Below are 27,791 nucleotides of genomic sequence, written 5' to 3'. Positions count from 1 at the left end.
TATGAAATGGATTTCTCAACATTCTTTGAAAGATTGGAATTCCCTTTTGACCACTTCTGACAACTGTACTAGACTTCTCTGCTACACTGTGTAGAAACAGAGCCGTGTAAGGTTTAGGTTATATATTTTTTCTATTTTGGAAAATTTTTCACTTTTAAAATTCTAATTAAATGAATTGCTATTGGGCGCCATATGAATAGAGACAAATACAACCGTGTTACCTTTACCCAATGGTAAACATACAATTAATCCTGCTCCCGCATGCTTCAGAAGTGTAAGCACTCCAATAACAACCCTCATTCTGCTCATAAAGAGCAGAAATATTAGTGTAGTGAGGAATCCATATGGTGAATACACAGGATTCACACATATTATAAACTTTGAGTACTTATGGCCTTCAGTTAATTGTCTTCAAGGATGAAATTCAGATCTTATACTTCCCAATTAGAGACAAGTTAACAAAATATAGAAGTGTAAGCCGCCCTTTTCCAATTAAGAGCATAACTACATATAATACAGTTCATAAGCAAGTACCTTTTGATGGACTGAATCATTCATATTTTACATATTACATATTTTCTTTTGTATTTTTCTTAGTAATTTTGTGTTTGTCTTTGCCCACTGTCACTGCCTTAGAACTGTGAGATTCTACCAATTGCCTCAAATTCACTATGTCTAAAACTACCATCACCCACATTCCTGCTCACCCGTTCCACATTTCTGTTTCCAACACCACTATTCTTATCCATCATTTCCAAGCTTCTATTAATTGCCCATGTATTCACTATTCTTCAGCCAGGCTTTTCTTCTTGCCAGCCATCAGACTTAAGTTTACCATCATGACTTAAATCATGAATCATATATTCCTGTAATTGATTCAGGACACTTCTTGGTTCAATCTGTCAACAAATTTAGTGTCTTCTACCTCTAAAATATCTTGAATCTAACTACTTTTACCATATCCATGACACCTGTTCTGGTGCAAGGTACTTGTATTTTTATTGATGATTTTATGGTCTTCTAATAGTTTCCTTGGTTCTACTCTTCTCCCACTCCTCACCTCATATTCCTCAGTCTGTTTGTAACATGGCAGTCAGAATGATCCTGTCACCTACCCCTAAGTTAGATCATGACTCCCCTCCGTCAACACTCTTCTATGGCTATCCTTCCCACTCAGGGTAAAAGCCAAAGTCCTTCAACAGACAATAAGGCTCTACCTGTCCCAGCCTTTCTCTTCTCCCTTACCACCTCTCCTACTCTTCTTCTTCTTTACTATTTCTACACTTCTTGATCTCTTTACTGTTCCTTCAAAACCAAGCACACCTTGCCTCATGGTTGAGAACTTGTTTTCCCCTTACCTGGACTGTTCTTCTCCTTGATAAATACATGGATTCTCTTTCTCTTGAACTTTTGTTCAAATGTCACACCAGTGAAACCTCCTTGACCATAGTAAGTGAAATTACAATAAATACTCCCCAACACTCCTTATCTCAGTCCTTGGTATTTTTTTTCTCTAACATCATCACCATTTAAAACGTCATGTAACTTACACATTTAACTTGCTCATGGCCTACTTCCTCCCACTGAAATGACAACTCCAGCAGGCAGGGACTTGTTCTATTTGCACACAGGTGTGTCTCCACTTCCTATGCACGTGAACCACTGTATTCTATAAATATTTGCTTGGTGAATTAATTCATCAGATTGTAAGCACTTTAAAGGCAGTAAACTTTTTGCTATATTAATAATAACGCTTACTAAATTTGAATTGAATTACATTCAAAGAAATTTTATTATATGAACATAGCCCTAATTTTAACACAAAAAATAAGTAAAAGTAAAATTATCAAAACATTAGAAATCTAATGATTTTTACATTTTTCTGTCAATCGTTAGTTGAGCAAGCATTCTGCAAATCTTGTATATGCAAGCAATAATGTTTTCCTTTTTTCGTGTGAAAGAGTACATTGATCTCTGACTGTACAACTAGCCACAGAACAAGGCAGGGATGTCTCAAGACTTATTTGTTAACCCTCCACGAAGAGCAATGGGAATGAAAGATGGTTCAGATTTAGTCTTAGGGCAGAACTGTCTTTTCTGCAATGCTAAAATTGTTATACATTCATGCTGTCATATGTGGTAGTTCCTGACTACATGCTGTTATTGGGCATTTGATGTGACTTAGGAACTGAATTTTACATTTTATTTAGTTTTATTTAAATTACAGACATAGTAGCTCTTGGCCAAAGAAATAAAATGCATTTGTTTTAGATCTATAATCTGCATATGAGAGAGAACATGTGACTTTTAGCCTTCTGAGCCTGACTAACTTCACTTAAGATGATGTTCTCCAGATCCATCCATTTACCTGTGAATGACAAAAATTTATTTTTTTGTGTGTGGCTGAGTAAAATTCCATAGTGTATAATAAATTGCACATTTTCTTAATCCATTTGTCAGTATGGGGCATCTTGATTGTTTCCATAGCTTAGCTATAGTGAATAGTGCTGCAATAAACATGGGTGTGCAGGTGCCTTTGTTGTAAGTTAACTTACATTCCTTCCTTTGTTGGCAAAAAGTGGTATGTTGCTATTTTTATTTCTGAACATATGTACTCATGTGTTGCTTAAGAATGAGCCAATAAAGAAGACATAATTATGTAGGTTGTCATGTGTGTTGAGTCATCATTTCAGTGGGAGGAAGTAGGCCACAAGCAGGTTAATTATGTAAGTTACACAACATTTAAAATGGTGATAATGTTACAGAATATGTGTCATATATATAGACACATATATATGTCTATGTGTATTTATTGCTACTCATGGAAAGTAGAGAGCAACAGACTGACACACGAAAAAAGATCTCATAGGTATCTGGCACAGCATAAGAGCTCAGAAACTTTGAGTTCCTGTTCTTCATTCTTAGATACTTCCCCACATAACCTGGAAGACTATTTGAGGAACTCAGATCTCAGATCAGGAGGGAAAGTGCAGGAATAATAAGATGGAAACAACTCTTTCCCTCTCCGCTTTCCCAAGCCAAAAACATCCGTAAACAGCAAAGATAAAAATTTCTCTAGCTGTACTAATATACCAATAGTAAACACTAAATTAGATTATTAGATTATCAAGCTGTATAGTTTTATTTTCCCCAAGCTAATATTTCATTAAAGGTAAAAAGTTCAGCTGTCTGGTAAGTGATAGGGTTTCCTCTTAAGTCAATCTCTCTCTCTCTCTCTCTCTCTCTCTCTCTCTCAAAAGGGGTTCACTATGTAGGCCAGGCTTTCTCAAACATGTGATCTTCCTGCCTTATCTTCCCAAGTGTTGGCATTACAAGCATGAACCACCATACTCAGCTGCTCTCCAACATCTCTGTAGATGTCATCTTTACCTTGTGTACCAGGAAACCGAGTCTGTAGTTCATCAACCGCTTTCCTCATAAAATGTTCAAAGCTGTTTTTCTGTATATCAATGGTCCTCCTCTTGCTGCTATAGAAGGGCAAGTTAGAAAAGTTGTAATAATAATGAAAAATAATTAATAACAAAATTGTAATAGTACTAAAAAGAATAGCTTTTATTTTGGCTATGTACTTTAGATCCATAACCAATACATCAAAACCTAATCTCCATTTCTACCCCTTCCTAAGATAATTTGAAAACAATTGAACCTTATAAAACTGAACTTTTCCTCATTTATTATACCAACATAATATTTTAATGATACATTCAAAGTTTTTAACATGTATGTACATCAGTACATGTAACCTCCTAGTAACTAGTATTTACTACCTCAATTTACACTATGAAATTGTAAATCCCCCTCTTATTCTTTCACCCTGAAAACAGGAGGGAAGAAACAAAGTCTCTCTAGAAATACTGTCAGAGGGAAGGGGAAGACTGTGGTGTTACTCCAGAGTAATGGTAGCTATTGCATTGAGATCTCCACACATCCTCTGGAAACACCACATAAATGAAGGAGGAGGATAAGGAGAAGAAGAAGAAGGAGGAGGAAGGAGAAGGAGGAGAATGAGAAGAAGAAGGAGAAGGCAAAGATGAAAGAGGAAGAAGAGGAGGAGGAGGAAAAGACCTGTGACTGCAATATCGCAAAGTCTCTGAGAGTGGTATGAACTACAAAGAACTTGTAAATAAACAAATAATCATTAAATTCCAGGAAGGCTAATTATGGAATTCATTGCTCAACCCTGTATTTGTAGAAAATGGTTTGAATCTGAAAAGAATTATGTAGTAAAAGGTAAGGATGACTAGAGAACCTATTATTGCCAGTAAAAAAAAAAAAGTCTCCTCCTATATTAAAACAGATTGAAAACTTCATGGATACAGCACCAATTATAAAGAAAGGAATGGAAAGTATGACTCAAGGTGACAATTTCAGAAAAATAACAGCTCAGTGGAATCAGAAGAAACACAAAGAGGGAGAAGTATCTCTTTGAAATTGTTGGAAAGGGACAGAAGTTAGGGGAAGAAATTGAGGATCCTTCAGAAATAAGAATGATCAACAAGGTCAAATACATGCATTAAATTCTTGTTTAAAGTATAAAAGTTTTTCCTTTAAATAAGCTGTATTTCACTACTGTACTTCTGTACCAGATGACAGTCTTGAAATAGGGTTCTTGTAAGTCACCCAAAACACTTGTCCATAAAAATGACCCAAAATATAATTGTGCCCCTATACAAGTCTCTTATATGAAGAAAACAAAAAAGAATATAAAAAATACAGTGGATTAAAATTCCCCTCCAACACACACACACACACACACACACACACACACACACACACACACATTCAACCCTTAAGCAGACAACTACTAACATAAAACACAATTCCCCATTCTCAGAAAAGTTCTTGGAGATGTACAAAACTATCTTTAATGAGAAATATAAAAATTAAGGGCTTGAGATATAGCTCAGGGATAGAGTTCTTTGCCTAGCATTTATGAGGACCTGAGTTCAATTACCAGCACCATTGAGAGAGAGAGAAATTTAAAAATTATGGGTTAGAGCAAAAGCTATACATAGAGGAAAGTTTATGGCAACCAGGCCCTACATAAAAAAAAGAAAAGCTATCAAATATCCAGCCTATTGTTATATCTAGAGAAGCCAGAAAAATAAGAACAACAAAAATACAGATTTGGTAGATGAAAAGAAATAACCATCACACTAGCTATGCTAACTAAGAAAAAAAAAGAGAGGAAACATAGCATGGTGGCATAGAACTATAATCCCAGCATTTGGGAGATAATGCAGGGGAATTGAGAGTTCAAGAACAGCCTTAGGTATATAATGGGTTCAAGACTACCCTGTGCTAGATAACGAGACTGAAGATGTATATGAGAGAGAGTGATACTCAAATGAAATCAGAAATTAAAAGGGAGTCATTACTACTGACATCACAGAAATGCAAAGGAATATACAAAATTATTTTGACTACTGTAAGCCAATAAATTTTATAATCTAGAGAAATGGACAAAATCTTGGCCACATACACTGTATAAAGATTGAATCATGAAAAAAGAAAACCCAAACAGACTAATAAGGAGAAATGAGATTGAATCTGTAATAAAAAGTTTTACTTCAAAGAAAAACCCAGAAGCAAATGTCTTCTCTGCTAAATGCTTTCAAAAAGTTAAAGAAATAATGCCAATTCTTTTAAATTATTCCAAAAATTTGTAGAAGTGGGAATTATTTCAACTCCTTCTATAAGCCCAGCTTTATTCTGATACCAAAACCAGACAAGAACACAAGAAAAAAAGCTAAAGGCCAATGTTCTTGATGGAAATGATGCAAAAAGTCTCCCCTAATCTAGAAAATTGAATCCACAGCATGTTTAAAAGATTATTCACCATGAGCAGATGGAATTCATTCAGAAATGCAAGAATGGCTCAACATATGCTAATCAATTCTGTCAACACATTGACAGAATGAAGGACAAAATTCCTATGATCATCTCAATAGGTACAGAAAGTCATTTGGTAAAATTCACTATCCCTTCATGATAAAAAAAAAAAAACCATTGAACATATTATACCTTAGCATAATCAAGTCTCTGTAGAGAATCAGTCAATAGCTAGCAGCATACTAAATAGGGCAATATGAAAGCTTTTTAAGATATTCAAGATGACAAAGATGCCCACCTTCATCACTTTTGTTTAATGTAATACTGGAAGTCCTAGCCAGTGCCATTATACAAGAGAAAGAAACAAAGAGCATCCAAATTAGAAAGAGGAAGTTAAATTGTTACTGTTTGAAGGTGATGAGATTTATACATAGATAACCCCAAAGACTCCACCCAAAACTGTTAAAATTCATAAATTCAGCAAAGTGTGGGATATAAAATCAACTCATAAAAATCAATAGCACTGCTATACATATACCAGTAACCAATTACCTGAAATGGAAATCAAGCAAGTAATCCTACTTACAATAGGTGTCACAAAAATAAAATACAGAAGAATAATTTTAACCAAAGAGATGAATGGTATCTACAATGAAAACACTGATGAAAGAAAGTGAAAAGGACATTAAAATGAAAGACATATGGTGTTCATGTACTGGAAAAGTCATTTTGGTAATATGTTCATACTACTCTAAATGATTTACAGATTCAATACAACTTTTCTTGAAATACTAATGATATTGTTACAAAACTAGAAAATAAATCCTAAAATTCACATGGAATCATAAACAACCATGAATAGTAAAAGAAATCATGAGCAAAAAGCACAAAGCAAAGGGCATTATACTACCTGATTCAAATAGAATTACAAAACAATAGGAATCTAAACAAGATGGCATCAGAATAAAAACAGACACACGGACCCATGAAACATAACAGAGAGCTGAGAAGTTAACCACTGTATCTAAGTCAACTGACATTAGACAATGGTGCTAAAAACATATGTTGAAGAAAGTATAGTATTTTAATCACTGGTGCTGGAAAAGTTAGATATCCACATGCAGAAAAATGAAACAAGGCCCATCTCTCATCAGTTACAAAAATCAATTCACAATGGAATAAAGACTTAATGTAAACCATAAACTTTGAAACTGCTAGGAGAAAACACATGGAAAATGCTTCAGAACATTAGAATGGACAAGGATAATTTGAACAAGAGTCTGAAAGCACAGGAAACAAAACAATCATAAACAAATGGAAGTAAATCAAATGAAAAAGTTTCTGCACAGTGAAATATCAACAGAGTGAAAGACAATGGGAGAAAATATCTTCAAACTGTATTTGATGAAGAGTTAACATCCAGAATATATAAGAAACTCCAAAAGCTTATAACGCACAATAACAACAGACAAACAAACAAACCAATTTAAAAATGGACAATAGTCCTAAATAAACATTTTGTAAATGAAAGCATACAATGAAGGCTCAAGTGGTACAGCACTTGCCTTGCAAGCATGAGTCCCTTAATTCAAAACTCAGTACCACCAAAAAACAAAACAAGAAAAGAACAAGAAGGTGTATAATCAAAATGTATGTGATAATACACATTTTCTCTAATATCAGGGTAGTGCAGGTAAAAAACCACAATAAGATATCACCTTTCTGTAGTTAGAATGGCTATTATTGAAAAGAAAGGAAAGTGATGGTAAAAAAAAATGTGGAGAAAAGGAAACTTTTGCATAACATTGGTAGGATGATGAATGGATAAACAAAGTGTGGTCCATATACACAATGGAATACTATTCAACAATAAAAAGAATGAAATCCCATCATTTACAACCACATGGATGGAAATGGAGATCTCTATGCTGAATGATATAAGCCAGACATAGAAAACAATTACCACACGATTTTATGTATATGTGGAACCTGAAAACATTGATCTGTTAGAAGTGAAGATCATAGAAATGTGATTACTAAAGGCTACAAAGAATAGGGTGGAGAGAAGGATGAGGAAAGGTTGATCAGTGGGTACTAAATTATAGTTGGCTAGAAACAAGAAGTTCCGGTGTGCCATTGCATGGTAAGGTGCCTGTAGATAACAAAAATACACTACTTGTTTAAAAACTTGAAGACAAGATTTTGAAAGTTTTCACCACAGATAGAAAACCTGGATATCCACCTATAGAAGATTGAAACTAGATCTCAGCCTCTCATCTTGCACTAGCATCAATCCAAAGTGTATCAAAGATCTCAATGTAGGATCTGAAACTGTTTAATTACTCCAGGAAAATTAGAGGAGATAAATCAGTTGGGGTTTTAATACATACATGCATGGAAATATCACAAGCAAACTCCCTGTGTAGCTACCTTTAACTCAAGCTAAATATTATGTTTTTCATTTTATCTTTTCTCTTTTTTCTCCTACAAAATCAGAGAACAGGAGGGCAGAACACGTCCTGCCCAGGGGGGAGGGCTGGCACCAGTGGGAGGGGAGAAGTGTTGAGGAAAGGGGATAGGAGGGTGAATATGGTACAATAAAATATATACACATGTAAGTATATGCAAAAAAAATAAATAAAATGAAAGGCAAACCTGTGACCTTCTGGGTCCTGGGCACAGAATCTATTCTATGTAAAAATGGATTTGACCTAGTAATAAAATGCTTTGATGTTAAACCCATCAAAAAGATAAAAATCATAAATTTCAAGTAAAGAAAAAGAGGGAATGCACTGGAACATATAGGTATGGGCAATAACTTTACGAATAGAATTACAACAGCTCAGCAGTTAGAGAAAAGACTGGCAAAATGAACTACATCAAACTAAAAAGCTTCTGAACAGCAATGGAAATGATCACAAGACTGAAGAGACAGCCCACATTATGAGAGAAAATCCTTGCCAGCTATACATCTGACAAGGGATTAATAATTACAATATATAGTGAGCTGGAAAAACTAACTCTTCAAAGAATCAACAACGCACTGAATAAATGGACAAATAAACTGAACAGACAATTGTCAAAAGAAGATGTACTAATGTTCAATAAATACATGAAGATGTGCTCAACATCTTTGGACATAAAGGAAATGCAATGAAAACTACATTGAGATTCTACCTCATAGCAGTCAAAATGGCTATGATCAATTACACAAACAAAAACAAATGCTGGTATGATGCTGGGGAAGGGGGAAGGAACCTTTATCTACCAATAGTGGAAATGTAAATTAGTGCAACAGGTTTGGAAAACAGTATGGCAATTCCTTGAAAAAAAAATAGATCTCCCATATGATCCAGTGATACCACTACTTGGTATATTTCCAAAGAAATATGTGCCAGGGTAATAATAGAGACACTTGTATACTCATGTTTATTCACAATAGCCAAACTTTGGAAACAGCATAAATGCCCACAACTGATGAGCAGATTAAGTAAATGTGATGTATATACACAATGGAGTATCCTTCAGCTGTAAAGAATAATCAAATTATGTTGCTTGCAGGTAAATGGATAAAACATCATCTTAAGCAAAGTAAGTCAGACTCAAAGGTCAAAGATTGAAAGTTCACAAGTTTTCCCTAAAATGTACACATAAATACATATATGATCATGTGTATGTATATTATATATATATATAGAGAGAGAGAGAGAGAGAACATGATTATATTAGTGGTTCTGTCTGGGGGGCTCAGGGGAGGTGGGAGAGGGAAAGAGAATGTTGGAGTGAAAAGTATTGAAAGACATTGCATCTGTGAATAAAGATAATATAACAATGGATTATAATCTTTGAGCATTAGGGAAGCAGGGCGATAGAGAAAGAGCAAATAGTAAATGAATCTGATGAAAGCACAATATATACATGTCTGAAATATCAAGGCAAAATCCCCTAGAAAAATCAATATACACTTAGAAGATGAAGGACAGGGAAGTAAAACAGCTCCTCTCCACCTCTACAGGGATGAGTACCAGTGGGAAGGGGGAAGACAGAAGAAGAGAATGAATTCGTGTATGAGTCAGGAATCATAAAGTGGTGACAGGACAGCTGAAAAGCAACAGAGAAGTAGAAAGGATATACAGATAAAAGTAGGAAACGGTGCACAGATCCAACCTTGGCTACCCTGCTGAAGCCACAACCACAAAGTAAAGCGGGTAGCCCAGGTGAAACAGACTGGAAGCCCTAGTCACAGGAAAAGCCCACTGTTCTTAAATCCAGTGTGGGGATCTGGTATGATAGTGACTCCTCTTATGTTGGCAGGCCAGCATTGTACCAGACATCCATTTTCTTGCTTCTTATATCTTAGAGAACTATAGTTGGGGCATCTTGAGAGGCAGTATATTTGACTCTATGCTATTTGGGGGACCTGAAAACAACAAACAATCATGTCAGTAAGCCTGGGAATATGCTGCCAGCGTTTGGGTGGCACAAAGCCACAAGAGGTGACAATAGGGAGGGGAAGGGCCAGACATGGATTGCTTCGAATTCTTGGCAGTGGGGAGTGCTGGTCATAGAAGGTACAGTAGTCAGTGGCTCTGCCTTTGGGGCAGACAGTGAGCCCCATTACCAGTAGATCATAGTAGATACCCAGAGATCAGAGCTTAAGCCCATGACCAGCAGATTTTGTGACCTCCAGAGCTGCCTCCCTGCCGAGTGTGGTCTGCAGCTGGGCAGGACTGAGAGCTCTGAGCCCAAGTTAGCAGGTTGCTCTATTTTCCCAGCCTCCTCCCTTGCACAGGATCTGAAAGCTCTGAGACTCAAGGCAGCATGGTGGGGTTCTCTCAGTTCTCACACTCCCGTGTAGATTTCAAGGCTCCATTTTTCTCCCCCCCTCTTCTATGCACTCAGAGGATGTCCCTAGGCTTGAATATTTGCTGCCCTGGAGTATACCAAGTGGGGGTTCTGGAATAGAAGGGAAGCTACTTAGTTCACAGGCTGCAAAAATTGAGGACAGCAGCTGCTCTGCATATAGAAAGAAGGGAAGCTTCAAAAGTTAATGTAGCCTTGAAGGTGACAGACGAGCCTTAACCAGCCCAGCCTTCAGCCAATATACAGCACCAGCCCAGCCTTCAGCCAATATACAGCACCAGTGTTATGGCTGTTACAGAGTTTGTTTTCTCCTCTGTGAGTGGTACTGGGGATTGAGTTTTCAAGAAAATCCACCAAATAAAAGTGGAAGAGATATCCATCCCACAGACACATAATCACAACTTAGAACCACAAGAAATATGAAAAAGCAAGCCACTATGATTCCTCCAAAAACCCATAGCTTTTCTGAATCCAAAGATGCCTAAACAGTTGAAATGCTAGACAAAGAATTCAAAAGTCTAGTCTTAGAAATGATCAGTGACCTCAAAGAGGATTCAACCAATCAGATGAATGAAGTAAGGGAGTGAGTTCAAGACCTGGATAAGATAATTGGCAACATGAATGAGAAATAAAGAAATTGAGATTCTGTAAAAAAAAGGAATTGTTGGAAATTAAAAATTCAGTAAAGCAAATGAAAAACACAGTGGAAAGCACCATCAATAGACTAAATCAAGGAGAAGAACTAATATTAAAAGTTGAAGACAAAGTCAAGGAAATATTATATTAAGACAGTAATAAAGAGAAAAAGAGCAGAAGTAATTTTAGCAAAATAATAATGATGGAAGTATTATAATACCTGACCTCAAATCATACTACAGAGATATAATAATAAAAATAGCTTGATATTGTCATGAAAACTGACACATAGAACAATGAATATACAGCCCCAAAATAAATTCATGGAGCTACAGACATCAGATTCTTGACAAAGATGCAAAACGCATGTTACAGAAAAGGTAGCCTCTTCAATACGAGGTACTGGAAAAACTGGATGCCCACACGAGCAGGACTGAAACCAGATTCCTATATCTCCATGTACAAAAAACAATAGGTCAAAGACCTTAATGTAAGACCTGAAGCTTTGAAATAACCAGAGGAAAATATAGGCAAACACTTCAAGATATAGGCATACATAACATTTTTTTCTGAATAGGACTCAATTAGCTCAGGCAATAATAGCAAGAAATGACAAATGGAATAGAATTAAATTAAAACTCTTCCACATCAAAGGAAACATTTTCCAGAATCAAGAGACATCCCACAGAATGGGAGAAAATCTTTGCCAGCTATCAAATGGATTAATATCCAGAATATACAAATAAATCAAAAAAAGAAACACCAAAGGAATAAAAATCCATTTAACAAAAGAGCAAAATGAACATACAACTCTAAAAAGAAGTACAAATTTCCAATAATTACATGAAGAAATGTTTAACCTTGTTAGCCATTTCCTTTAAGAAATTTAAATCAGAATGGCACTGAGATTCCATATCACCTCAATCACAATGTCTACCATTAAGAAAACAAACAACAAATGCTGGTGACTATGTGGGAGAAAAAGAAACCTTATATACTATTGGTGTGAATGAAATTAGTCCAGCAATGATGGAAATAATTATGGTGGCTCCTCAAGAATGGAAAAGTAGAATTACCATATGATTTTTCTATGCCACTCCTGAGCATAAATTAAAAGGATTATAAGTCAGCATATGATAGCTACACACGTTTATGGGAACACTATTCACCATAGCCAAGTTATGCAATCAGTTTAGGTACCCATCACAGATGAATAGATAAAGAAAATGTGGTATATATACAATGGAGTATTACTTAGACATAGAGAAGAATGAAATTACATCATTTTTAGGAAAATGGATGGAATTGGTCATCATCATGTTATGTGAAATAAGTCACTCAGAAAGACAAATATCACGTTTTCTTTCATTTGCAGAATCTCGGTCTTTATAAGAGACATGAACACAAAAGGATGGTTATTTGGGAGGGAAATATGGTGGAGGGAGAAGGGGGAAAATAAAGGGTGATGGGAAGGTGAATATGACCCAATTATATTGTATGCACCATCAAACTATCATAATGAAAACCATTTTAAAAAACTTTAAAGGGTGAGGGGAGGAGGAAGAAGAAAGAGCAACAGAGGGGTTGAACATGATCAAAGTACATTGCATGCATATCTGGAAATATTACAATGAAACCCATCACTTTGCATCACTAATATATGCTAATAAAATATGAAAAATAGTGTTGGTGGAAATGATTCAAAAACAGAAAAAATAAGACATTAGAATTGTTAACCCTTGATTATTCAGTGTCCCAAAATATTGTCAGCTTCCTTGTGAAAATGAGTTCAAATTTAAACTCTTCAAATTTATATTCTCTAAGTCTTCACAAAGGCAATTTCTCCATTTTCATCTACTTGCTAATTTAGAATATCATAGTGTCCTTTTTCCAAATCTTTACTTTTGTCAAACTCTATTTTCCTCTCATCATGGGTTGTAAACTTATGTTTGTCCATATATAAGGTGACCTAGAAAGCAAGGGGGGCAAATGTGGGGAACTGCAATTGGCAAAAATTCAATTGCCTAGAAAATAGAATTTTATAAATAAAATAATTTCAAACTCTAACAAATTCATTGGATTGTGTTTTCATCTTTGCCTATGTCTTTGCTGTCTAATATAACACTTTCTAGACACATATGGAAATTAAAATTTGAAAAGTGGTTTGTGAAATTGAGAAGTAAATTGCACACTGGATTATAAAGACTTAGTTCAAAGAAAATAATGTAAACTATGTCATTAATAATTTAAACTTAATACATTTAAAATATTATTTTAGATACTGGGTTATATGAATTATTAAACTTAATTTTATCTGTTTCATTTTTAATTTGGCCACTACAAAGTTTTGATTTACCTGTGTGGAATATGAACTTTGTATATTTTTATTGGAATAACACTGGTTTATACTAAAGCATAGTGGTGCCAAATATTTCCTAATACCTCCATAGCTAAGGAAGGGAGAATATTCAGCTTTCTGCCTAGATTTCTTCTATTTGTATGTACTAGCACAATCCACCCCCGACACACATACCTTTCCTTTCCCTGGGTACTAGATGCTAGGGATGCAAAGGAGAAAAGGATCTATTTTCTGCCTTCGCAAAGCTCACAGTCTAGAAGAAGCTAAACAAATAAACAGGCAATAACAGCAAAATTGAATATAGTTTGTGTGACTACTGTGGAAAGAATAGGCAGAGCACAGGTAAGGGAGTGGCTAACTGCCTTAGGAAAATTGGAAAATTTTCACTTCCCAGGAAGTTGTGATCCCTAGAATAAAGGTAACTGGCCTGAAGAGAGATGTATCCTTGGTCTTAACATTACATGCTGGACTGTGTTTCCCAACCAAGGGCTAGAGTCCTGTCACCAACCCACCACAAACCAGTAAGGCCACACAACTTAGTGGAAAGAGCACAAATTATGGTGTCTGATGAGATGGGGCGCTTTGGTTCTGTTAAACATTGCGATCTTGGGCAAGGAATGCACTAAATAAGCATTGGTTTCCTGGTCTGTAAGAAGAGGACAACTATTCCTCACTCCCTTCACCATAGGGGTTAAAATAATACATGGGAAAATCTTTAATAATTGAGTATACCGAGGTCAGCATCATAGTCACCATGCGCGCGTAGGAACGCTCCAGGCCGGTTGTCCTTATTCCTCCCTCTTCCTGATCCTTTCAATTCAAATGGAATCTACATCAGAGTTCATAGCAGTCTGACTTTTATTGCCTTGTCCATTGGGGACTTTCCTCATTTTGAGAAGAATGAAGCAAGGAAACGCTCAAAGGCTTCTGCTCCCTGACTATTCTGTGCATCTGTCATGATTCTATCTGTTCAATCTCACTAGACAGCAGAACAAAGTTCCCCACTCCAAAGTATGGCAAAAGAATTCAGAATGTTGGTGTCTCATGCCTGTTATCCCAGCATGTAGGACTACCTAGTGAGGTCCTACATCAAAATAAAAAAAAAAGAATTTAGAAAAGTGCATGATAGCCACAAGAAAATGGAAGTTTCCAAACATATTTTTTCTGCCCAACTCTCCTAATGGGAAAAGTTAAGCTGAATAAGTATAGAGTGTATATTTGATCTTGATACATTTATGGGGCTGCTTTCATAAATGCTATGCTAACACTCTGTGAGGTCTTACTTTTTCCGTCTTGGCTTGCTGTCGTGTGGAGAATCTATCCATGAGAATGAGCCCCGGTATGGACTAACTCATAAATGTTCACCTTGACACAGTGTGGTCCCTTGGCTATTCCCTTAAAGTCTCTTTCCCCTGTAATCCTTGGACATAATTGTTACTCTGTGATCAAATTTACAGTTAATATTTCAATGTTCAAAATGTTTAAATAAACTAGAAGGTGGGTATTCGTACAAGAATCTTCTTTTTCTGTAACAAGTACTCAGAGGACTTCTTTTAAAATGAAGAGACTCCATCTTAGTATTTAAAATATAACTTAAATTCTCATTTTTTATGTTTATCTAAACTTCTTTAGTACCTATGAACACACCTAGTAGACATAACTTGCTTGGTTTCTAGACTCCATTCTTCAATAACTGGATACTAGACTTTCTGGTATAATGGCTGTATATAAAGCTGAAACAGGGAAAGTGCACATGAGCCTGGGATGTCTTGGGCTCCAGAAAGTAAGGAAGTGCTTAGAAATAATAGAAATACACCAAAAAGGAACGGGAGCCAACTCAAAGTGACTACCAGTGACAAACACTGGGAAATTTAAGCAACTAGATAAAAAAAGAAAATTTTGTTATTGTTCATGGAATAGAAATAATTACTCATGAGTCCATACTGATATAACCAATAAGTGAAGGACTGGATTCAAGTTAAAAATGTAGAGGAAATAAGGGAAATAGCAAATCATTTTTTTCAGATAGTCTGGTAGAAGGTGTTTACAATAAGAAGAATCATCAATGGATGGTAAATTGGAGAGATAATTATGATGAAAAGCAGGTCATTTTCAGAACCTCAAAATATTTCTCCATAAGGTAATAATTAATTCCAAAAGGAAACATAGGAATATAAGTACCAGAATGCAGAGCTTTATCATCCTAAGATACTTAGTGTCCAAATTTACTTGAGCAATAAAATTTTTTAAATAAATACAGCAATATCTCTTTGAAAATAATAAAATAATACATCTTGGGAGTTAGAATATTCACCTGCTTTGAATCAATAATTCCAGAGCTAAGAAGTTAGCTGAAGAAATAGATCTTCCTAATGGAAAAAGTCATCTACAGCAAACTGTTCACTATAGAATTATTTATAATATTAAAATACATAATAAATTTTATGTCCAAATGTAGTACATTGACTGTATGGGAACATTTTCCATCACAAACACTGTAATTACAGAAAGTATATAATGGCATAATATTAAGTGAAACAGACATTATGCAAAGTTGTTTGTATAATTAAAAGTATATATAATCTATATGAACATTTGGATAAGGGTTAGTAGGAATTTTTCTTAGCAGACATAGGACACTTACTAGAAGTGTGAAATGTTGCATGGTTTTCTTTTCTTTATTTTTTTAAATTAGGATACATTTATTGTATGGGAGGGTTCATAGTGACAACTCCAAGTAAGCTTATATTGTACATTGGTTAGATCAACCCTACCATCTTTCCTCCTCAACTCCCTACCACCCCACTTAAAGCATTTGAAAGAGGGTTCTTTGTTCTATTTTGTACATGAAGTTCCTCAGCTATACACCCTTGCCTTAATTTCCTTCATTCACCCCTTACAAGGACCCCCATGTTGTACCTATTTTGCAGTCCTGTCTTTCATTATTAGTATTTAAGTTGATGTTCAAAGTGGTTTCTTAGTGTACACCCACTGTGATTACTTTACTTAGCTCTTCAATCTTTTGTCTAAGAATTTGCCTTTTTTGTTGTTGTTCTTTATTTTGTTTTTTTAAAAATTATTCATTTATTCACATGTGCATACATTGTTTGTGTCATTTCTTCCCCCTGCCCCCCTAACCTACCCTCTCCCCCCTTCCTCCCTTAGTTCCAGGCAGGTCCTATTCTGCTTTTATCACTAATTTTGTTGAAGAAAAGACATAAGCCTAATAAGGAAGACAAAGCATTTTTGCTAGTTGAGTTGAGGATATCTATACAGAAATATTCCTAGCATTCCTTTCATGTACACATGTGTTATGACCCATGTTAATTCATCTCTAACTGATCTTTACACTGGTTACTGATCCACTTATTATGATAACCTCTGTCACTTTAAGGTTTCAGTGTTAGTTCCTCTGGTGTCCTCTGGGACATCAAACACTTTCTATTTGAAAGCCCTTTCTACCTATTCCTCTATCTCCCATATGTGCTCTCCCCTTGTCATGTGATCCAAGTCCAACCTAATTGCTGCATTTGCCCTAGATCTAAAGACCGCATATGAGGGAGAACATATGATTTTCGGTCTTCTGAGCCTGGCTGACCTCACTCAGAATGATGTTCTCCAGTTCCATCCATTTACCTGCAAATGATAAGATTTAATTCTTTTTCATGGCTGAGTAAAATTCCATTGTGTACAAGTACCACATTTTCTTGATCCATTCATCAGTAGTGGGGCATCTTGGTTGTTTCCATAACTTGGCTATTGTGAATAGCACTGCAATAAACAGTGTGCAGGTGCCTCTGGAGTAACCTGTGTTGCATTCCTTTGGGTATGTCCCCAGGATTGGGATTGCTGGATCATACGGCAGGTCTATGTTCAGATTTTTAAGAAGTCTCTAAATTTTTTTCAGAGTGGTTGCACCAGCTTCCATTCCCACCAGCAGTGTATGAGGGCTCCTTTTTCCCTACATCCTCACCAACACATGTTGGTGGTGGTGTTTTTGATGATGGCTATTCTAACAGGTGTGAGGTGAAATCTTAATGTGGTTTTGATTTGCATTTCCTTTATGGCTAGAGATGGTGAGCGTTTTTTCATGTGCTTTTTTGCCATTTGAATTTCCTCTTTTGAGAAAGTTCTGTTTAGTTCAGTTGCCCATTTTTTAATTGGTTCATTGATTTTAGGAGAGTTTAGTTTCTTAAGTTCCCTGTATATTCTGGTTATCAGTCCATTGTCTGATGCATAGCTGGCAAATATTTTCTTCCACTCTGAGGGTGATCTCTTCAGTTTAGAGACCATTTCTTTGGTTGTACAGAAGCTTGTTAATTTTATGAAGTCCCATTTGTCCATCCTTTCTCTTAGTTGCGAAGCTGCTGGGGTTCTATTGAGGAAGTCCTTGCCTATATCTATTAGTTCCAGAGTGTTTCCTGCTCCTTCCTATAGTAACTTCAAAGTTTCAGGTCTGATATTTAGGTCCTTGATCCATTTTGAGTTGATACTAGTACAGGGTGATAGACATGGATCTAGTTTCAGTTTCTTGCAGACAGTTAACCACTTTTCCCAGCAACATTTGTTGAAGAGGCTGTGTTTTCTCCATTGTATATTTTTGGCACCTTTGTCAAAAATGAGGTGGGTATAGTTGTGTGGATTCATATCCGGGTTCTCTATTCTGTTCCACTGGTCTTCATGTCTGTTTTTGTGCCAGTACCATGCTGTTTTTATTGCTATTGCTTGTAATATAGTTTGAAGTCAAGTATTGTGATACCTCCAGCATTGCTCTTTTTGCTGAGTATTGCCTTGGCTATTTGCTGTCTCTTGTATTTCCAAATGAACTTTAGGATAGATTTTTCAATCTCTTTGATGAATTTCATTGGGGTTTTAATGGGAATTGCATTAAACATGTAGGTTGCTTTAGGTAGTATAGCCATTTTTACTATGTTAATTCTACCGATCCATGAGCACAAGAGATCTTTCCATCTTATGTAGTCTTCTTAAATCTCTTTCTTCAGGGGTTTGTAATTCCCCTTGTAGAGGTCATTCGCATCCTTTGTTAAATTTAACTCTTGGGTATTTGATTTTTGGGGAGCTATTATGAATGGAATTGTTTCCATATATTCCTTCTCAGTTTGTTTGTTGCTGGTGTATAAAAAAGCTAATGAGTTTTGTAGGTTGATTTTGTATCCTGCCACCTTACTGTAGCTGTTTATGGTGTCTAAGAGTTTTTGGGTAGAGTTTTTTGGGTCTTTAAGGTATAGGATCATATCATCTGCAAATAAGGATATTTTGACAGTTTCTTTACCTATTTGTATTCGTTTTATTTCTTCTTCTTCTTGCCTAATTGTTCTGGCTAGGAATTCCAGTACTATGCTGAATAGAAGTGGGGATAGTGGGCACCCTTGTCTACTTCCTGATTTAGAGGGAATGGTTTCAGTATGATGTTGACTGTAAGTTTGTCATATATAGCCTTTACAATGTTGAGGTATATTCCTTCTGTTCCTTATTTTCTGAGAGCTTTTGTCATGAAGTGGTGTTGAATCTTGTCAAAGGCTTTTTCTGCATCTATTGAGATGATCGTGTTTTTTGTCTTTTTTTCTATTGATGTGCTATATTACATTTATAGATTTGTGTATGTTGAAGCACCCATGCATCCCTGGGATGAAACTGACTTGGTCATGTTGTATGATCTTTCTGATGTGTTGTTGGATTTGGTTTGCCATTATTTTATTGAGGATTTTGCATCGATATTCATTAAAGAAATTGGCCTGTAGTTTTCCTTTTTGGAGGTGCCTTTGTCTGGTTTTAGGATGAGAGTTATTTTGGCTTCATAAAATGAGTTAGGCAGTGTTCCTTCCTTTTCTATTTCATGGAACAGTTTAAGGAGAGTTGGTATTAGTTCTTCTTTAAACGTCTGATAGAATTCAGCAGTGAATCCGTCAGGTCCTGGACTTTTCTTTTTTGGGAGTCTCTTTATTGCTGCTTCAATTTCTTTTTGTGTTATAGATCTATTCAGGTGATTAATATCTTCTTAGCTTTAGTTTTGGGTGGTTGTAAGTTTCTAGGAATCTGTCCATTTCTTCAAGATTTTCAAATTTGTTAGAGTATAGGCTCTCTAAGTAGAGAGTAACACTGATTCAGCTGCACACAATCAAACCTTTAAACAACAAAGACAACTACACAGCAGGGATCACCATGCACTTATCAATACTAACACTGAATGTTAATGGACTAAATTCCCCCATCAAAAGACACCGATTGGCAAACTGGATTAAAAAGGAAGATCCAACAATCTGTTGTTTACAGGAGACCCACCTCATCTATAGAAATAAGCACTGGCTGAGAGTGAAAGGCTAGAAGAAGATTTACCAAGCCAATGGTCCTACTTGTAGGATTTCTTCTTTCAGGGTGTTCTTGTGGTCTTCGTTATGTTCCTTGATATAGTTTATCTTTGTTTTTTTGGAGTCTGGTTCTGGGTATCCATTTTCTTCACTTCACTCTAAATCCTGTAGTACTTTATTTTTGAGGGGAGAATGGTTTCCCTCTCTTTTTCTTCTTCCCATATTTCCACTAGGCACCATTTCTGTCCCTGAACTATGTGTAATTTAGTATTAGCTGGGTTGCAATATTAATACTAACAAAACTAACAGAAAAAGATAAAAAAGAGAAAGAGAAGGAAAGGTAAAAGGAGAGAGAAGAGAGGAAAAAAGAAAGAAAAAAAATGGGAGAGATGGTGGGTGACCAAACAGCAAACCAGGCAGCCAAACCCTTAAAGAAGGGAGGAAAAAAAAAGAAAAAAAAATAATCACCAGCTCTGGAACACTAGAATTGCAGGCAGTTTTAGTTGTTCTGTTACTCCTTTTGCATCCAGTCCTGTCTGTGTCTCTTAGGCACATTTGGAGCCCTCTAGTGGAGGCCCTGAGAGGGTGCCTGGTGGTGCGGTTATCTGGAAAGCCTGTAGAGCTGGGGCCTGGCTCTGCTGGAGGGGTGGATAACCCAGTGGAGCAGAGCAGAAGCTCTGCAGGCCTAAGGGGTGGGGACTTGGCAGGATGGCTGTTCTTTTATTATATCATGGTGGTGTGGAGAAGCCTTCCATGATCTAAGGGTCTAGAGTGCCATATTTTTGGCTCTGTCTGGTGCTTTACCTCTGCCAAGTGTGTCTCCAGCATCTCTATAGGGTCCCTGGTTCAGGAGCTCATGAGGTCTGTGGCTCTGTCTCAGTTGCCATCTTGAAGAGGTCTTTATTTTGTCTTGAGCCCTGAAATTCTGTCGTCCACTTGTTTTAGTCTACTGAAGTAGCCTTCAACTACATTTTTTATTTGATTTAAGGAACTTTTTATTTCCAGGATTTCTATTTGATTCTTTTATTCTGAGATTTTCCATATCTTTGTTAAACTCCTCCTTCATATCTTATGCTGTCTTCTTTATTTCATATATCTTTTTGTAAACAATTTCCTTAGTTTCATTTTGGAGCTTGTTGAACTCCTCCCTGAGTTCATTTAGTTTCTTCTGTGTCTTCTCAAGTTTTTTATTTGTGTTTTCTTGATATTCTTTGAGTTGTTTTTGTATATTCTCTTTAAGCTCCTCCATAAGTTCCTCTTCAAGCTCCTTTTTTGAGCTCCTCTTTGAGCACCTCTTTAAGGTCTTCATTGAGCTCATTGGACATACTTATCATCATTCTACTGACCTCAACAACTAGGTATTCATTTCCTTCATTTCTACTAAATCCCCTGTTGAATTATTGTTAGTCTTTTGAGAGGTTGTTTTCCCCTGTCTTCTTCTCCTCCCCACCGTTCTGTTTTGTGCATTGTTTCTGTGTTGTTGATTGGCTAGTTGGTGGTTTTAATCACCTGTTATCTTTCTCTTGACTTAATTACTATGCTGTGACAGGCTTAGTTGTTAGATAGGTTGATGTATTATTTCTGTTCCCTGACTTTGAGGTATAATTTAGCAATAACAAATTTACAGATTCAATGCCAGACCAGTTATTTACATAGTATATAGAGAACTCCTTGTTGATATTATCTATAAACAGTGAGTATTGGAGGGATAACAGTCATTTAGATATAGATAAATACTCAGGTCATTAAGCGGATGGTGCTGGGTGGGGCAGAAAGGAAGGGTGGAGTGAAGGGGGAAGGGGGGTGAGGTGTGGGGTCTATAGGGTAATAGGGTCCTAGTGAGTGTTAAGGTATAGCTTGGTTGATGTGGGGGAGGGTGCTTTTATCAAGGATTGCAAAGGAATTTGATATAACAGAACATTCAGCAAGTGTTGAGTGTGGAGGACTTGGGACAGTGGGATAGGTGGAGGGGAGGAGGGGAAGGTGGAGAAAGGAGGAGATAGTGGAAGAAAAAAGGCAGAAAAAATGGGAGAAAGAAAGACAAGTGGATCAAGGGAGGGCTAAGCAGATTGATATTTGGAAGAAAGGAAGAGGAAGATAGGTAACAATGGATTGTAGCACAAAAAAGGAGAGAAAATAGAGAGTAAGAATAAAGATAAGAAAATAATAGTAGTAAAATTAAAACTACTAAATAGAAAAGGGAAAAAATATTAGTTCACTGACAGCTCTGGACTTATTCCTTTGACTTCAAATCCAGGTGCTGGTGCTTTTGACAGGGGCTTTCTCGGTGTCCCTGTCCCTTCTCAAGATTGGTATGTGAGTCTGTGTGGTGATGGATATTGACCCTCCTGTGGACAGCTTGAGGGGAGTTGGCTCCGGGTGTTTGAGCCCAGGGTTTCCTTGGTGTGATGGGCCATCTGGTGTAGGTGGGATCTCTAAAATGGTCCTGCCAGGATGGTGGTTTGTGAGCAATTGCTGGTCTCTTCTGCCCACAGGGCAAGTTGCAATTGAACTCTATGGTCACTCACTTTTCAGCTCACTACCAGATTCTCCAAGGTGTCTGAGTTCATCACAAGGCAACTGTGTTGCTCCACCACCACTTTGGCTCTGGCAGATCAGCGCCTCCATCAACAAGGTAGAGCAATTCAGAGTTGTGCGTCACCCCCAATCCCCCCTAGATAAGCTCAGCATTCCATCCCAACACCACTCTGGGAGATGGACTCAGCATTTCACCCTGCCCCAGCTCCAGGAGGTTAGCTCTGTATTTCACCCCACCCCCACCAGGCAGAGGTGAATTATGTTCTCCATCTATAGCATTCAGTTTTGTCCGGCAGGGGAGGGGGAGTTGCCATCTGCCCACTAGATGCACTGACTTTGTGGTTGCCTCGAGGGCACGGGATCTGTGGTGCTCACCTGTTGGGGTTGCAGATCCAGTGTGGTGAAGTTGTGTCTGGGCCTGTGGGGGTGCAGGTAGTCTGCGTCTACAGTGATTTGGGTTCAGTCTGTCACAGCATGTAGTTCAGTTTGTTCCACAGTTCTCTGCTTTTTCCAAGAAAAAGAAAAAAAAGAAAAGAGACAGGAAAAAGTAAAAATGACAGGTGGCTTTCCCTGAGGCTGACCTGTGGTTATGCAGGACTCAGCCTGCACTGGGTCTTCCCTGGCTGTCATGTACAATTTAAAGCTGTTTTAAGGGTTGTTTGTGGAACTTTATGTGTACCCTTTGTGTTTGCAGTAGTTTAGTTGGCTAAAAAAATCAGAATTGCCCAAGTCTAACTACAACAATTCTGCAGTATTTTTCTGAAATTGTGGTGCTCAAGGTTTCTGCTTCTCTCAGCTATCTGCCATCTTTCATCTCCAGAACTGTACACTGTTATTGATGAAAATGATAAATACATGTCTGATTTTGAGCAAATGTATCTGAAAAATTTAGAAGACCAAGCAATAGCCACTCACAGCCTAATTAATTAGGCAAATCCCAAAATAACCCTGATGAGGGACTTGTTATTTAAATAACGTGTTCTCCCATTCAAACACTAGGTAGCCCCAACCTGGCTTAGCTTCTACCATCAAATGAGTTTGGGCACATTCAGGATGGTATGGCTGCAGACTCACAAACTTTTTGTTTGAGCTACTGGTGCCTGGCTCGATATGGTTGTAGCATTTTTGTTTTCTACTTAGGGCTGTATATGAAGTCATTCTTGGATGGTGATTTAAATGTTCATTGCTCTCTCTTTCCCTCCCTCCCTCTCCCTCTCCCCTCATGCTGAAGATTGATTCTTGAGCCTTGTCTATGCTTGACAAGTCCTCTACCACTGAGTCACATCCCCAGCCATCAGTAAGATTTAATAGTGTAAAAAGTTGCTAAAACTTTCCAATTTTAATGACTATGCAGCATCATGAAAATTCTAATATATAATGTAAAATATCCAGCATAAAACCATGTCAGTGCTATGGTCACAAGTATTTAAATGTGGTAGATGCATTTGAAAAAGGGCCAAGAAAAATGTAAAGAGTCAGTTCATTATGGGACTAGAATAACACATAATTGTTTTGTTTTCTTTATTTTCTATCATTCTCATATGGCATCTGTGTGTGTGTGTGTGTGTGTGTGTGATGCCCAACATCTATCCTAACCCATCTTCGCTGTTGTTACAATAAATTATGAATAAATTCTGATTATAAGGCATGGATTCCATTTCTTGACATGACAACTTGGGGGTGACAACAATAGGGGCAGAGACTTCTAGAAGCTGAAGGAATCTAATCTTGAGCACTGGCTCAGAAATAAATCAGAGCTCCCATTCTACATACTTTCACTGGTGGAAATTTTAGACTTTAACAGTTGACAATAAAGCTGTAACTTTGCATAATCCTCTCGGTGCTTCTCAAACCTTAGTGTGTTCATGGACCTACAGGAGGTCTTCTCAAAATAGACCAACAGGAAGTCTTCTGCTTTAACTGTTCTGGGATGCAGCCCTGATTCTACCTGCATAATGGGCTCTCAGGTGATGCTGACGCTGCAGGCCCACAAATCCTCTCTGAGGAGCCATGTCCTACACCATACAAAACCACCCATTTTTTGCTATCTGAAATATAAAAGGAGGACAAGACCCACTTGGCACTAAGCTTTTCTGGTTCCCAAACAACCCTGGAATATCTGCTTTGGAGAAACTGAGACCTCGAAGCATGAAATCCCTATTCTGAATCAGATAGTATCATGGCTTCAGTTCTAGACTCCAGCCCCACGATTAGCAATCCTCCCCATCACCTGCAATTGATATAAAAATAAGACCTAAAAAAATGACTTACCCTTCACATTGGTTGACATAATAGACCCGTTTGCTGGGATAGTCCTATAGTGAATTGGAAACAGATTGGTTTTTGGCCTCTACATATCCGCTCAGATCAAACTTGCCTAGTGACCTGCAAGACACTCTTTCTCTTCTTCAGTGTCCAATTCAGCTCGTAACAATGCCAGAAATCCTAGGACCAAGTGTTTCTTTGTGCTGACCATTTTAATAAGGCAAGATTGAAGAAAATGACTAGTGTTGAATTGCATACATTTTAGGGAGGCACCTTGATGGAGCATTATGGTGTGTGGGGAGGGTGGACTCCACCTGCTGCTGCTTGCTACATAATTTTCACGTCTAGTTACTCACAACCACTAGCAATTTAGGCATCTGGACTAGGAGCTAAGTAATCCTTTTGAGAAGAGCCTCCTGAAAATCCTTTTATGCTTAGCCATAATGTATAATATCATAATAGTGGGTTTTCAATTTACGAGTCATTTTACTAGTAGAAACTGTCCCTTTCTTGTTTATCATCAGCATTGTTCATTTTCATGTCAGCTACCCTGATGGAAATTCTCTTATCCTACAGGTGAGGAAGGGCATCCCACTTCATCACAAAGTGACAAAAGAGGTGACATCAGGTTCAGTTTTTTCCTTAAGGGAATAAAAAAAAGTTAAGTGGAAAACCTTGGAATTTGGTGTAGAAGATATCATTTTTAATTTGTATTCTGCCATTTTTATTATTATGGTTGCAAAAAAGTCACTTGATTTCTGTGCCTAACTTTCCTCATCGGTGACTAGGAGTATAATAAGCTGCCTTAGAAAACTGTGTAAAGCCAGTAAGAGTTCAATAACACTCTTCAGGTGCATCATTTTCTTACACCTGCACTTCCTGATGAGGAATAGCTCCGGTTCACTCTGCTGTTCAGGCTTACGTGCCTGGGTTCTTTCTTAAAAATGTCTCTTCCCTCCCCCCTCCCTTCCTCTTCCCTTTCCCTTTTCCCTTCTTTCCTGCCCTCCCTTCCTCCCTCCTTCCTCTTCCTTTCCCTTCCCTGCCCATCACTTCCCCTTCCTTTCCCTTCCCTTCCTTCTTCTTCCTCTCCCTTCTCTTTCTTTTCCTTCCCTTCCCTTCCTTTCCTTCCCTTCCCTGCCTCTGTCCTTTCCTCCCTTTCCTTTCCTCTCCCTCCCTCTTTTCCTTCCCTTTCTCTTCTTTCCTTCCCTTCTCCTCCCTTTCCTTTCCTCTTCCCTTCTCTTTTCTTTCCCCTCCCCTTCACTTCCCTTCCCTTTTCTTTTCTTCTTTTGCAGGGCTGGGATTCAACTCAAGGTCTTGTGCATGCCAGGTGAGTGCTTCATTACTAAGGAAATCACTCTCAATCTTCTCCTCACTTGCTAAGTCCTGATCAGAAGCATCCCCAAATCTCTTTCTATAGGCCAATTTACACAGATACCCACTATCCCTCTCTGCCTTTTCTCAAACTTCTCCCCTTTTACAATGACATGAATGTAAAAGGGGGAGTGTTGGTGGTGCAACTAGAGTGAGGAGGAGATTGAAAGAGAAGGTAATGGGGTTGAATATGATTGAAGTATGTCATATGCATGTATGAACACAGAATAATGAAACCCATTAAAAACCAAGTGAAATAACTTACTCTAGAGAACCAGGATTGGGCTGCAAGATGGTCCCATCCATCTTCAACAGCAACCTGGACAATTTAGGGATTGAGTGCCTCAGGATGGTAGATTCTGAGACCAATTATGTTTGCCTATATATAATAGATAGGCATTTTGTTCCCAACAGCACCTTTGGTTTCCCTGTGGCAGAAAGTCCCCAGAAATAGCAAGGACAGGACCCTTGGTCTGAAGTGCACATGATGGTGTCCAGGCTGGAACAGTGGGTAAAGCCAATTGACATAGCAGGAGCCAATCAATGTACCTTTTATTTCCAGGCTACTGAGAGCCCAGAGGCTTTGATTAAAGACATCCAGGAGAATGGATGAAGGTTATAGCCTTGCCATTAAACCAGGAACTGCAGTTGAGTATTTGGCACCATGGGCTAATAAAAGAGATATGGCCTTGGTTATGACAATGAAACCTGGGTTTGGAGGGCAGAAATTCATGGAAGATGTGATGCTACAGTTTCACTGGTTGAGGACCCAGTTTGCATCTTTGCATATAAAGGTTGATGGTGGAGTAAATCCTGGCACTCTCCACAAATGTGTGGAGGCAGGAGCTAACATGATTGTGTCATTATGAAGAGTGAAGGCCCCAGATTAATGGTCAGATGTCTAAGAAATGTTTATTAAGATGTTCAGAAATGTTCTCTTGATTGATGAAACCACCAGGAATGTGGTGCTTGCTTATGAAAACTTTTTACTGGAGAACAGGAATATTTACTCCCAAATCATACTGCATTATAGGCATTGCTGCTTTTCTGAGCAATTCTTCATTCCATTATTTTAAATCTATTGTGCAGAGTGTTCCAAGAGGTTAGAAATTGGTTTTATAACTACATTTTTAGTGATGCAATTTAAAGATTAATGTGAAATATCTATCCTGTTTTTACTGAGAGAATTGGTTTTTGTAAAGAGGAAAAGTACAGTTATATTAAGGTTACAAGGAGAAATGTGTTTTAACACCTGAGGAGGTCATATTGGCTACTGTGAAGAAAATTTTTCTCAGTATTTTTTAAAGAAATGTTTTGTTGCTTCCCATTTATTTCCCAAAGCAAAGGAAGTCCTATGTTTTTGTCTGGTTCATGTCAGTTGTGATTTGTTCATGTTTCATAAAATGAGTGGAGCTAAAATGTATACGCTTGGATGGATGGAATAACATAGTCTTGCATCTGAATTTTCATGTTTTACCTTACCTCTGATTCACTAAAAACTGTCAAATCTATGTACGAAGCCCAGGGCTCTAAAATGTTTACATGGGTTTTTTCATATCAAGGTGAGCTGTTTTCGT

The 27,791-nt window shown here is 37.4% G+C and overlaps 1 pseudogene; it reads left to right on the top strand.

Annotated features, from left to right (window-relative positions):
- Nucleotides 1–27,133, top strand: part of LOC109680327 (ribulose-phosphate 3-epimerase pseudogene) — a 34,466-nt pseudogene extending 7,333 nt beyond the window's left edge.
- The last annotated feature ends 658 nt before the right edge of the window (nt 27,134–27,791 follow it).

The sequence above is a fragment of the Castor canadensis genome, chromosome 5, assembly GCF_047511655.1.
Source record: "Castor canadensis chromosome 5, mCasCan1.hap1v2, whole genome shotgun sequence".
In the NCBI taxonomy this organism is placed as follows: Eukaryota; Metazoa; Chordata; class Mammalia; order Rodentia; family Castoridae; genus Castor; species Castor canadensis.
Note: the sequence above shows the minus strand (reverse complement) of the source record. Positions and strands in the feature narration are given on the sequence as shown.